The sequence below is a fragment of the Budorcas taxicolor genome, chromosome Y (genome assembly GCF_023091745.1).
Source record: "Budorcas taxicolor isolate Tak-1 chromosome Y, Takin1.1, whole genome shotgun sequence".
Taxonomy (NCBI): Eukaryota; Metazoa; Chordata; class Mammalia; order Artiodactyla; family Bovidae; genus Budorcas; species Budorcas taxicolor.
Window position 1 is genome coordinate 10,396,636 of NC_068936.1, and position 11,646 is coordinate 10,408,281.

The window sequence follows — 11,646 nt, forward strand, 5'->3', positions numbered from 1 at the left end:
AAAAGTTTCCTTTAATGGAAGCAATGAAATAACATCAAATAAAATACCTCTGTTGGTAGTTTTCACAGGTAACATGTTAGAACGTATATGCTCAACTAAAAATATGTTGTGTATATACAGTAAATACCACTTTAAGTAGCTTCAGAACTTGTATCTGGTTTCAAGTTACTAGGAAGGTTTGTTAAACATCCAATATTCTAACCTCCAGCTGTTCTCAACTTCAAAAAGATAAAACTTTTTCAATAATTTGTTACCTCAAGTTTCAACTCCGTTTGAGCCACATATATGAACACGCTTTCTAGGTCACATGATTTAATCTGACATATTGCCGATAAGTGAAAATTTTGGAATACCTTACGCAAAAGAGAGATGTTGTTTTCTTCTTCCAGAAAGACAGGTAGTGAAGCCGATCTTTGAACGGTTTGTCGGTTTTTATTAAATCCATAAAGATTAAGCTGTCGAATTAAACTTTTCGTGCTCTTGGTTTCAAATATTCTGAAAGGCTCCTTTCTTTCCAAGACTTCTTTCCTAAAGAGTTCTTCACTGATCACTCTACATGTGCCTGTCTCATCCCACCAAATAGACTCAAACTGATCACTTTCAACTATATTCCAAAGCTTTTGTGGAAATGTGAGTGAAAGAAAATCATTCACATCATCTGTTTCAAAGACAGAATATGTGTAGTGTGGCCTTTTGATCACAAGATCCTCAGACAAAGCCTGAAAAGCACATTCTTCACTCATAGATCTCAAAACTGAGTCCCCAGGTGTATAATCATACCAATAAGATCTAATGGAGGTTTCTGAACCAGTGGATTCATCTTTAGGAGGTCCATCTTGAATTTCTGAAGAAATATGTGCCATCTCAGGGAAAGCTTTCTTCAGATAATTTTCTCATTTGTCTGCTTTTACACAATGCAACTTCAAATGATGTTTGGCTGGCCTACAGAGAGAAACTCTCTGGACAAGCACAGAGGTCCTCCCAGTCAAACAACTGTGACATCACAAAATCACTGGTCTCCTAGCAATCGAAGGTTAGTTGTGACATGACAAAGTCACTGGTCTCCTAGCAATTGAAGGGTAATGTTCAACCAAGTGTTTACTTCAGCATCAACTTCAAATACAGACTGCTGACAGAAATAGTAACCAAAACCATGAAGCATGCAAAATCTCATTACTCAAGTTGTTGGCTTTTTTTTGGTTCCTGTGTTTGGGATGGCCTTTCTCTTTCTGGCAGTTTGTGGTTCCTCTTTATTGTGGAGGTTCCTCCCTGTGGCTGGGGTTGGACGAGTGGCTTGTCAGGTTTCCTGGTTAGGGAAGCTTGTGTCAGTGTTCCGGTGGGTGCAGCTGCATCTCTTCTCTCTGGAGGGCAACGAAGTGTCCAGTAGTGAGGTTTGAGATGTCTATGGGTTTGCAGTTTGGGCAACCTGTATATTGAAGCTCCGGGCTCTGTTCCTGTGTTGCTGGAGAATGTGCATGGTATGTCTTCCTCTGGAACTTGTTGGCTCTTGGTGGTGCTTGGTTTCAATGTAGGTATGGAGCTTTTTGGATCATTTCTTTTTCTTTTTAATAAATTTATTTATTTTAATTGGAGGTCAATTACTTTACATGATTGTATTGATTTTGCCATACATCAACATATGTCCGCCACAGGTATACACATGTTCCCTTTCCTGAACCCCTTCCCTTCTCCCAACCCGTACCATCCCTCTGGGTCGTCCCACTGCACCAGCCCCAAGCATCCAGTATCATGCCCTGAACCTGGGCTGGCGACTCATTTCATATATGATATTATACATGTTTCAATGCCATTCTCCCAAAACATCCCACCCTCGCCCTCTCTCACAGAGTCCAAAAGACTGTTCTATACATCTGTGTCTATTTTGCTATCTCACGTACAGGGTTATCGAAAACTCACATCAATAAATCTACTTTATTTCTGAAATAAAAGTGATGTATCATCCTTCTATACACACATTCTTAACATTCAGTCCTGTTACCCTAGCACACTTGGTCTACTTGCTTCTGTGCAAAAAAATTTATGAATTGACTGTGGGTTTCAGTTGGCGGAGCGGGGGGGGGGGGGGGGCGGGAAAGTGCTTATTGTAGGACCAAGCAAGGTGTCTTAGCAGCTGGTGCTTCAAAGACGCAAATCCCCAAACACTGTCAGGGGAAATATTTTAATGGCTGAGTGAGGGTGGAACATGGGGTCTGTGATCAATATTGGGACATTCTACTAGTGGCCTATTACTGAGGATATTGGGAGTCCACATCATTGACCGTCTAGTTCCAACTATGCACTTAAGTTTCAGCCTGGTTTGGGCTTTAGCATCTCTAAAATTGTTCACAGGAGATTGCTCAGAATGTCATCGATGGTCCTTGCTGCTGCTGCTAATTCGCTTCAGTCGTGTCCGACTCTGTGCGACCCCAAAGATGGCAGCCCACCAGGCTCCCCCATCCCTGGGATTCTCCAGGCAGAACACTGGAGTGGGTTGCCATTTCCTTCTCCATGCTGGCCCTTGAGGAGCGACTAAAGACCCTTGAGGTTGACTAGTGGCTAAATCATTATTATTGTCTATCGCTTGATTACTTTCCTTAGTTTCTGTCTTTTCTAGCTTCTCCGATTAAAATTACTGTTGAACATGAGGACGTCTACAGTCTCCTACCTCTCTCTCTCGATGTCCATGCTTTTCAGTCTTAAGAAGGGACTGCTTAGTACAATAAAGGAAAACAAGTCTCGGACTTAGAGCTCGATCATAAATATGACACAAAATCTCAGTGCAGGTTCAGTTTCTTTTTCAGGTTTCCCAGCTCTTGGAGTGAGTGAGTCAGCAACAACTTTGGCTCTTTCCTGTTGAGATGGAGCATGGAGTTGGAAATAATTCTAAAATCTAAGCTTGCTATCAATAGTTTATGATATGAAAACATCTCTCTATTTTATATATTATTTATATATATTTCTGTATCAGTATTTTGTCAGGAAACTGGACAAACATTTGAAAATGGGTATATATTTATGAAACGGAGAGAGGTGAGTGATATAAAAGAGTCCTCGTATTTTACATGCGGCCAAGAAAACATATTTGGAAGTATTTCAACTTACATAATATTCAACAATCGAGTAGAATTTGAATCATTCTACATTTGGGTTTTATTTTTTTTCCCATTTCTATTACACCTAACATGAATTAAAAGCCATTGCACTTTTTTCATACACACACTCATGCATAGACAGGTGTATGTATGTATAGATGTCAAAATATAATTTTAGGCAACTTTATGTAGGTGACCACACTCACTGCTAGCTCCCAAGATCGTAATAAACTGTTTGGGAAGCCCTACGTTACTTAGTATCTTTCTGGCTGAAACATTCGTATCTTGTTGCTGAAAAGCTCTCCTTTCATCTAGCTCATTTTCCACTCTTCTTTCTGTAATAAGAGTTAGGGCTCATACTTATGAGGGCACCTTGAACCCAGAAAATTGCAACTCAAGCTTACTTAGTGATATTGTTCAAAAAATGCTGTTGTTTTCCTCACGTTGGACACAATTTTATTTGATTTATTTCTAATATAAACTTGTTTATTTTAAGAGTAGTCTAATTGCTTTACAATATTGTATTGGTTTTGCCATACATTAACGTGGATCTGCCACAGGTATACACGTGTCCCCTATCCTGAAAACCCCTGCTACCTCCCTCCTCAAACCATTCCTCATGGTTATCCCAGTGCACCAGCCCCGAGGATCCTGTATCACGCATCGAACTGGCCTGGCGATTCGTTTGACAAACAATATTATACATGTTTCAATGTCATTATCCCAAATCGTCCCACCCTCGCCCTCTCTCACAGAGTCCAAAAGACTGTCCTATACATCTGTGTCTATTTTGCTATCTCATGTACAGGTTTATCATGACCATCTTTCTAAATTCCACATATATGCGCTAGTTTACTCTATTGGTATTTTTCTTTCTGGCTAACTTCACTCTGTATAATAGGCTTCAGTTTCATCCACCTCACTAGAACTGATTGAAATGTATTCTTTTTAGTGGCTGAGTAATACTCCATTGTGTATATGTACCACAGCTTTCTTATCCATTAGTCTGCTGATGGACATCTAGGTTGCATCCATGCCCTGGCTATTAGAAATAGTGCTGTGATGAACATTGGGGTACACGTGTCTCTTTCAATTCTGGTTTCCTTGGTGTGTATGGCCAGCAGTGGGATTGCTGGGTCGTATGACAGTTCTATTTACAGTTTGTTTGTTTGTTTGTTTAAGGAATCTCCACAGTGTTCTCCACAGTGGCTGTACTAGTTTGCAATTCCACTAACAGTATAAGAGCGTTCCCTTTTCTCCACACCCTCCCCAGCGTTTATTGCTTGCAGACTTTTGGATAGCAGTCATTCTGACTGGCGTGAAATGGTACCTCATTATCGTTTTGATTAGCATTTTTCTGATACTGAGTGATGTTGAGAATCTTTTCATGTGTTTGTTAGCCATCTGTATGTCGTCTTTGGAGAAATGTTTGTTTACTCCTGTCGCCTATTTTATCATGGGGTCATTTATTTTCCTGGAATTGAGGTTCAGGAGTTGTTTGTATATTTTTGAGATAAATTCTTTGTCAGTTGCTTCAGTTCAGTTCAGTTCAGTTCAGCTCAGTTCAGTCGTGTGTGACTTTTTTGAAACCCCATAAATTGCAGCACACCAGGACTCCCTGACCATCACCAACTCCCGGAGCTCACGCAAACTCACGTCCATCGAGTCAGTGATGCCATCCAGCCATCTCATCCTCTGTCGTCCCCTTCTCCTGCCTCCAATCCCTCCAAGCTTCAGAGTTTCCCAGTGAGTCAACTCTTCATATGAGGTGACCAAAGTACTGGAGTTTCAGCTTTAGCCTCATTTCTTCCACAGAACACCCAGGAATGATCTTCTTTAGAATGGACTGGCTGGACCTCCTTGCAGTCCAAGGGACTCTCAGGAGTCTTTTCCAACACTACAGTTCAAAAGCATCAATTCTGCAGTGCTCAGCTTTCTTCATAGTGCAACTCTCATATCCTAACAAGACTATTGGAAAAACCATAGTCTTGACTAGATGGAACTTTGTTGGCACAATAACGTCTCTGCTTTTGAATATGCGATCTAGGATGGTCATAACTTTCCTGTCATAGGGCAAGCGTCTTTTACAATTTCATGGCTGCAGTCACCACCTGCAGTGATTTTGGAGCCCCCCAAAATAAAAGCTGACACTGTTTCCACTGTTTCCCCATCTATTTCCCATGAAGCCATGCGACCAGATGCCATGATCTTAGTTTTCTGAATTTTGAGCTTTCAGCCAACATTCTCACTCTCCTCTTTCAGTTTCATCAAGAAGCTTTTTAGTTCCTTTTCACTTTCTGCCATAAGGGTGGTGTCATCTGCATATCTGAGGTGACTGTTATTTCTCCTGGCAGTCTTTGTTCCAGCGTGTGCTTCTTCCAGCCCAGTACTTCTCGTGATATACTCTGCATATAAATTAAACAAGCAGAGTGACCATATATAGCCTTGACGGACTCGTTTTCCTATTTGGAACCAGTCTGTGGTTCCATGTCCTGTTCGAACAGCTGCTTCCTGACCTGCATATAGGTTTCTCAAGAGGCAGGTCAGGTGGTCTGGTATCCCCATCTCTTTCAGAATTTTCCACAGTTTATTGTGATCCACACAGTCAAAGACTTTGGCCTAGTCAATAAGGCAGAAATAGATGTTATTCTGGAACTCTCTTGCTTTGTCAATGATCCCGCTAATGTTGGCATTTTGATCTCTGGTGCCTCGGCCTTTTGTAAAACCAGCTCGAACATCTGGAAGTTCATGGTTCATGTATTACTGAAGCCTGGCTTGGGGAATTTTGAGCAGTACTTTACTAGCGTGAGATGGATGCAACGGCGCCGTGATTTGAGCATTCTTTGGCTCTGCCTTTCTTTGGGACTGGAATGAAAACTGACCTTTTCCAGCCCTTTAGCCACTGCTGAGTTTTCCAAATTTGCTGCCATATCGAGTGAAGCACTTTCACAGCATCACTACAAGGGGGTAAATCCCTCAACGGACATTTCTTTAAAGAAGACATACAGATGGCTAACAAACACATGAAATATGCTGAAAATCATTCATTATGAGAGAAACAAAAATTGAAATTTAATGTGTAGTCATATCACACTGTTCAGAGTGGCCATCACCAGAAATTCTACAAGCACGACATGCTGGGGAGGTTGTGGAGAAAAGCTAACCCTAATACCCTGCTAGTGGTGACACAAACTGGTACAACCTGTATGCAGAACAGTTTGGTGATTCCTTGAGAATCTTGGACTGGAACTGTCATATGACTGAACAACCCCCCTTCTTGGCATATACCCAGAGGGGATTACAATCAAGAGAGACACATGTGCCCCAATGTTTATTACAATTCTCTTTACGAAAGCTATGACATGGACGTAATCTAGATGCACATCAGCAGATGAAAATATAAGGAAGTTGTGCTATATATTCAAATAGAATATTGCTTAGCTACAGAAAAACATATATTTGTGTCACTTTTAGTGAGGCAGTTCAACCTGCGGCCTATTATTCAGAGTAAAAAAAAAAAAGTTAGAAAGAAAGAGGCAAATATTGTTTATTAATGCGTATAAATGGGATTTAGGAAGACAGTAACAATGATTCTGCATGAAGGCTAGTAAAAAAGATCCACATATAAAGAACACACGCTGAGACCCAATGGGAGAGTTCAAGGGTGGGATGATTTGAGAAAATAGCATTGAAGGTACATTACCATATATAAAAGAGATGACCAGGGCAAGTTCAATGCATGAAAGATGCATGCAACTCTTGTGCTGTGGAAGAACCCAGAAGCATGGGGTAACAAGGGAGGTTTGAGTTGTGTTCAGGATAGGGGGACACATGTATCCATGTGGCTGATTCATGTTGATGTACATGTCAAAAACCATCACAGTAATACACAGTAATTCTATTCCAATTGAAATAAATCATTTTTTAAAAGAAATATGAAGAAATAAAAAAGAATGCATTCAGAAATAGCAGGGACATGCTCCAGAATACAACCTCAACAGTTGTTTCATATCTATTCAAGAAAGTGGGCTTAGGAGGGGCAGAACACGTGTGCTGGTATAAAAGCTGAAAGTCGAAGAAGATAAGCTTGAGACTGCAACTATGCAGTTGCAGCATGACCTCAGTATCATAGTCTAAATAGTGAAAGATGCATGCGGCAGAATGCAAGCTTAGTAGATCGGCATGACTACTGTGGAGCGTAGGCTCAGTAGGAGTTAAATGCATGCACTTGAGCATCCTTTCAGGAGTGACGGCACATATGTTTCAGAGTGAAGATAAACAGGTGCAGCAAAAGTGCTCTAAAATGGTGGACAAATACTTGTAAGAAGGAAGGTTCAGAGTGGAAGCTCAGTATGTGCTATAGACTTAGACTTAAGTTGAAGACAGTAGGGAAGACCACTAGATGATTCAGGTTTGACCTAAATCAGATCCCTTATGATGGTACAGTGGACATGAGAAAATATTTAAGGGATTAGGTATAATAGAGTGTTTGAAGAACTGCATATGGAGGTTCATGAAATTGTACAGGAGGCAGTGATGAAGACCATCCCCAAGAAAATGAACGCAAAAAGGCAAAATGGTTGTCTGAGGAGGCCTTACAAATAATTGAGAAAAGAACAGAAGCAAAAGGCAAAGGAGCAAAGGGAAGATATACCCATATGAATACAGTGTCCCAAAGAAGAGCAAAGAGAGACAAGAAAGCCTTCCTCGGGGATGAGTGCGAAAAATAGAGGAAAACCACAGAATGGGAAAGACTAGAGATCTCTTCAAGAAAATTAGAGATACCAAGGGAACACTGCATGCAAAGGTGGACACAATAAAGGACAGAGATTGTATGGACTGAACAGAAGCAGAAGATATTAAGAAGAGGTAGCAACAATCTATACAGCAAAGATCGAAGAGCTATGCAGAAGAGATCTCCATGATCCAGATAATCATGATGATGTAATCACTCACCTAGAGCCAAACATCCTGGAATGTGAGGTCAAGTGGGCCGCAAGAAGCATCAAGAGAAACAAAGCTAATGGAGAGGGAGAACTGTGTCCTGATCAATATAAATCGCCTAGTACTCAAATCATGCTCCATGCTACTATTATACCATATGAAACAGGCTAAGAAGTATGTAGTTTATTCCCTGTATGCAGTTTATTCCTTCCATGTTCCTAATGAATGTGTGTTTCCCTACAGTTCACAGAAAAAGAAAAAGCAGGTATATACAGAGAAGTGAGAGAGCACAATGTCAGAGGCCATAGATGACAAAAGATAAATAACTTTAGATGTCTTAGTACCCTGTGCTCTTAAAATCATCAGAGGTAATGAAATCTAATCAATTTAAAAGGTGCAATTTCATTGTTCAGTCAATAAATTATGTCCAACTCTTTGTGACCCCATGGACTGCAGCACATCAGCCTTTTCTGTCCCTCACTGTCTTCTGGAGCGTGCTCAAACTCATGTCCATTGAGTCGGTGATGCCATCCTACCATCTCATCGTCTATTGCCCCCTTCTGCTTTTGCTTTCCTTCCTTCCTTCCCACCATCAGGGTCTTTTCCACTGAGCCAGCTTTTTGCGTCAGGTGGCCAAAGGATTGGAACTTCAGCATCGGTCCTTCCAATAATATTCAGGGTTGATTTCCTTTATGATTGATTGGCTTGATCTTGCAGACCAAGGGACTCTCAAGTCTTCTGCAGCACCACAATTTGAAAGCATGCATTCTTTAGCACTCAACCATCTTTATGGTCCAATTCTCATATTCATACATGACTACATAGCTTTGACTATTTGTACCTTTGCTGACAAAATGATGTCTCTGCTTTTTAATGTACGTCTAGGTTTTTCATGACTTTTCTTCCAAGGAGCAAGCATCTTTTAACTTCATGGCTACAGTCACTGTTCACAGTGATTTTGGAGCCCAAGAAAAGAAAACCTGCCACTGGTTCTACTTTTCCCCCTTTCTATTTGTTATGAAGTGAAGGGACCAGATGCCATATTAGGTTTTTGAATGTTGAGTTTTCACTCTCCTCTTTCACCCTAATCAAGAGGCTCTTTAGTTTCTCTTCACTTTCTGCCATTAGAGTGGTATCATCTGCATATCTGAGGTTGTTGATATTTCTCCCAGCAATCTTGATTCCAGCTTGTGATTCATCCAGCCTGGCATTTCACATAATGTCTCTGTATATATTTCATGGTCAGAGGAGCCTGGTGGGTTATAGTCCATGGGGTTCCAAAGAGTTGGACATGACTGAGTGACTAACACTTTCACTTTCAGCACTACCTGGGAAGCCCTCAAGTGGGATTAGGGCGACTCTAACCACCTCATTTTAACGTAATTAACTCTTTAAGGGTCCTATCTTCAACACCATCGAATTCTGAGGTAGGGGGTTTGGACTTCCAAAACTCTGCATTTAAGTTAAATAAGCAGGGTGACAATATACAACCTTGTCATACTCCTTCTCAATTTTAAACCAGTCCATTGTTCCATGTCTCAAGGATTTTAGCTCTAGCTAAATTTATTTATGGTTTTCTATTAACAATTACCCCAGATCTCTGTTGACTGTTACATTTTTCTTAAAAGCTCAGTACAAAGCAATGTTTGATACTATACATCATATAATGTCCTAAAAATGGAGCTCGTTAAATCGGATGTTATAAAAACAGAAACCGTTTTACTTATTTTACATGAACCTGATTTTAATAACAACCTAATTAACAGACTCACGAAGGCTATGATACTCTAATTTTTAAATATATCCTTTCCCCTGCTCCCATTTCTACCATGAGATAGCTAAGTTGCTCTAAGGTTTTGCTTTATCATACCTGTACTGAAAGTCTGTCGTGTCACTTACTGGGACCTTGGGAAGTTATTTATTCTCTTTTTAGTTTATTCACCGTGAAATCAATGTACAAGGTGTTTTGTGCATTAAAACTCGAGATAATTTCAGAACAGTTTCCAGTATACAGCAACAGTCATGTTAGCTTCTGTGGTAAAAGTTTTGAAAACGTATTTTTGTTTGCTTTTTCTGTAACTTAGATGATAAACTGCCAGAAAATACAGCTTGCTGATCAATGAATAACTATCTCCTACATTCAGAACAGCATTTGTTTTGATGATTACATAATAAAGGCACACTTGTATGCAAAGCAAGACGTTGCTAGGAACCATCTGGCCACAGGTATAATTTTAAGTAGATGGGAACACTGAATTGGGAGAAGTCTGAAGACTGCCTCATCTGCCTTGCTCACAAAGTGTGACTGTTCCACAGTGATGCCCATTTTAACCCAGAGTATTCAGTCAAGTGCAAGTATACACAGTGAAAATGGATTAGTTCTTTGCTACTGAAACTGTAGCCAGCGACACTACATCATTTGGAAGCTCATTCCAAATGTGCAATCTCAGCCCCTCCGTCAAGACCTGCATTTTTAACACGATTCCTAGGCAATCAATATTCACTCTGAAGTGGGAGAATTCCTGGGTTACCCTGTAGTCTGGGGGGCGAGGCTGGGGGGCGGGGTTACCGTATGGAGGATTTTTGTATTTCCTAAGTACCTAACTGTGCTCCGTAGCCATTATCTGCATTTAATCCTCAAGAGCTCCAAGACATGGGTGTTTTTACAACCACGCTTGAGATGAAGAAACCGAAGCTCACCCCTAAGTGCAGGGGGCTGGGGGTAGGACTTGATTCTGGGCTGAGAGAGGTCTGCCTCCAACCCCGATTTCAGGGGGAATGGGCCTCCTGGAGCGGCGGTAACAAACTCTGAGTCAACGAGTGCACCTGGGGAGCCCGCACGTAGTGCTTCCTCAGCGGCGAGAGGCCTAGACAGCCTGTGGAGGGGTCGGAGGCAACGCTGACAACCAAGCAGAGGCCCGGGAGCGCGCCCAGGCGCGCCCAGCCGCGACGCCAAACCCACACCTGAGGGGGCCGGGCAGCCGGCGGGCGCCCGCGACGGCGGCCCTTTACCTCTCAGGCTGGCGTCCATGCTCGGGTCCTCCTGCGGCCACAACGCGGGGACTTGCGACGTCTCCTTTGGCCCTTCCAGGGGTCCGGCCTGCTCACCGCCGCATAGGTTCAAGGAGGGGCAGCCGGAGGGCGGGGCTGCACAGCAGGGCAGCGGCGACGGCGGCCGGAGACTGATGCGGGGTGGGCGGCAGAGGGCGGGACCCGAGGCACCGGATTGTGACGTCACCGCGCAGGGACGCGCCCCCGCGGCCCCGCCCCCAGGTCCTTAGAAACCAGCCGAGGACTTGAAGACGCTGGGGTGCTGCGCCGGCCTGCAGCCCTGCGGCTCTCCTGCTCTGCTTCCGGTCCCGACTTCGCCCGGAGCACCAGGCAGCCCTTGTCAATGCGGGAAGAGCGGGAAGGCATGCCGGCCTCATCGGCGTCCATGTGCCCTGGGTCCTGAAAAGACTTATTGGTTGAGTTCAGGGGCTGATCTCCTTGAGCCACCGACTGGTTGGATCTCCTTGCAGTCCAAGGAACTCTCAAGAGTCTTCTCCAACACCACAGTTCAAAACCATCAACTCTTTGGCGCTAAGCTTTCTTCACAGTCCAACTCTCA